Here is a 3,261-nt window from a genome sequence, read left to right on the forward strand (position 1 = left end):
ATAATATTTTCAGTGCCTGTTCTTACAGCCATTATATACTTTGGGAATGAATGGCTGAATCCATCATCCTGTCTCCGATTGAATCTCTAGAGGCATTTTACCTGAACCTTGCTGCTTTTTTCTCCCTCCTACACAGACTTGCTATATTTTCATTTTTTATAACCAGGCTGTATATTAACAATAAGGACATTAACTCATAAAAACATTAACTCATTGGGGGAAAAATATACCAAGAGAGTGCATCCAACTCCCCCATGTATTTTGACATTCCGTTTAGCAAATTGCGCTATCATTTTAAGAGTGAGTAATCCCAGCTCTGAACAACTGCAAGAGAAGTAGAAGGCATGTGAAGAAGAAAAATGTAAAGACAGATACACGTATCAAGTCTGGTTTAAATGATGTCGGAACTGAGTGTCAAAGCGCAGAGCTTTATCTCCCACACAAAAGACCTGGATGCTAAAATGCTAAGGGGCAACTCTCATCGCTGTGCCTGGTTGGTAACAACAATAACTGCTGCTCGTTCACTAAAATCACTAAAATACACTTAAAGCTTTCACGTGGTGGCATTACTCTGCATCTGCTGTTGTTCACCTTCTTTCTCACTCCGCTCAGATCGGACCAGGGGCACGGCACACCTACTGCGAAGTTTGTTCTCCACTACACAGAGGTGGCCAGCCCTACATTTACCTGGTCACCGCAGATTCGAGGCTGTAGGGGGCCAGCGGGCACAAAACCTGTCTCGCATTGCGCTGAAATCAATGGATCAGATGGCAGAAGAATCACCACTTCAGGTACTTTAAGGTACACATGTTTTTCTAATGCTGCCAGATGCAAGAAAAATATGGTTCTTTTTTTTTTGCACAGCAATTTGGTGGAGTGCGTGCCTGCAGTGAAAGGTGGAACAAGTCCGCACAGCGTAAGGGTTTCTATAGTCTCCCATCAGAAACCCTGTCCCGTGCTGAACTTGTGCGAGGTGGTACTAGCAACAAACAGCAAGGAGCTTTTGAATTCACCCAAAAAGCATACAATTGTAACCACGCCTTTAGGGATGGTTTGGCCTTCAGGGAAAGGCAAAAGAGGCAGCTTTGTGCAGAGGCAGGGCAGAGTGCGAGCAGACAAACTCAAGGCCACGCGACACTGTGGAGCAGGGGAAAGCCAATGGTGTGAAGCTGCTTTGACTGCAAAACTTGGTCACACTTCAAAGTGCTGTCATCTGAAAAAAAAACCCACCACCATTTATTAGAAAATCTGTTAAGGAAGCACGACTAGGAAGGACCGGGAGCATGGAGACAGGCAGAGCACACCAGCTCCTGTGCACAGCCATTTCGCTGCATCAGCTCGACGTGCACACACGGAGCGCTACGGGGTGTATTAGTCTGGAACAGCACTGCCTTAATGCATCGCTATACATTTCCAGAAGGGATCTGGCTTGCACAGGACCCAGAACTTTTGCAACCATCAGTTTAGAAGTGCCTCAAGAAATGTAAAACTGAAACCAAGGAGCTACTAACTTGAAGATTTTTTTAATGAAGAAATGAAACAGCAGAAACGGATGGAAGTTTTGATGTTTCCTCCCAAATCCCATGTTAGCATTAGCACTAAACAGATGTCCCATATTCCAAAGAAATGGCAGGTTTGGCACCTCTTCACGGTTAGCAAATTTAATTATGGCTTCAAATGCAATAATGGAGCAACCTTGCTTGGCTATAATTGGATCTGCAATTGGCACCAGCTTTCCTTCCCTCACTGTGCCATATGGGGAACTGCAGAACAAGGTGCTGCATATGTTTCTGCTGAATTATACTGGGTCAAATCAGGGTCAGGTTAAAATATTACAGAAAGGAGGGGAGGGACAATCAAAAATGAAAAGTGGGGATAAACTCAGTGTTTTCCTGCAATTCTAATTTATCTGACCAAATTATCTGGGATCCAACTGGATGTGAGCTCCAATAAAACAGCTACTTTAATTAGGAGAACTCCCAGTCTGTCTGAACCAACACCATGTTCTGGTCAGAAGATCAGGAGAGGCAGAAGAGCTGGCATTGAATACAAGACAGTCCTGAGATAGGCACAAAGAAAGGAAAGTAACTCTTTAAATATACCACAAATACTGGGGGAAGAGTTTTCTCCTTTTCCCTCTTCCCAGAGTCAATGACGTTTCAGAAAATTTGGAACAGGGTGGGAAAAAATCTTCCTGTCAACTCTCATCACATGTCTGCAACAGCACGGCAATTAATGGGAGTAAAAAGAAAAATAATGCCTACCTTGTTATTTGGTTACATAAAATGTCCACCTTAGGCAGGCCAGGTAGCAATATCTATGAATATGACTGCCTAACATTTTCCATTACAAGACCCTGTTTTCTGTTGTTAGTAACTTTGCCAGACTCAAACCATTTGGGCTGAAATTCCTCTTGCTTTCTGTCTTAGGCTGAGTTTGTCTGCAACGTTTCCATGTATGCACGTTTATACCTAATTGGGATGGCCGATTCTGATCCAGAGTAAGAAAAAGCAACCTATAAAATAATTGCTTCAACAACTTCATAGCCCCAGAAAGGATAAATAACATTAAAATAATCATTGTGACATCTTTCCTGCCAGAAGAGGAAAACTCGCTATGTGCAAGGCGGATGCTACTGAAAAAGTTATCTGATGCTAATGCAAAACTGCTTACCCCCAGCCAGTGTCAGCAATATACATAGGTAATGCTCTAAACCCTCTTAATTTTAATTTAGTAATATTCTGACACGCAATCATTTTCTTTCTCCTGTTGAAACTAATAGGACTTTTCCATTAAATTTATGGAGTCCCAAAGCCTCTTGTCTGTATGTTTCTTTAGAATTGTGTCCCGCTGTGACATCGCTTAAGGCAGCATGAATTACAACCCACTTATGCTATTTACTATTTGAAAGCCTAGTTTTTAGCCATGACATTGATGAGAAGTTAGTTGTTCTTATTTTCCTTTTTCAGTACTTTTTGCTTAATCATTTGAAATTATAATTATTACAGATTTAGAATAAAACCTGAAATCACCTCTGATAAGCACTGAGACCAGAATCAACACAGGAGTCAAGCCATACGACACCGCACAGTAGTTTCCTTCAAGAGTGGGCCAGTTGACTCTGCAATTAAATAATGTTGCCATGGTATCGGGTAGGTCTAGGGAATAGCACTAATACAGAAGGCACAATTGGAAGACAGTTGCGGGTGACTGCTGCACCGGAATTTGGTCTCTCTATCAGAAAACAACAAAGCAGACTAT

This window comes from Calonectris borealis, chromosome 20, assembly GCF_964195595.1.
Source record: "Calonectris borealis chromosome 20, bCalBor7.hap1.2, whole genome shotgun sequence".
Classification (NCBI taxonomy): Eukaryota; Metazoa; Chordata; class Aves; order Procellariiformes; family Procellariidae; genus Calonectris; species Calonectris borealis.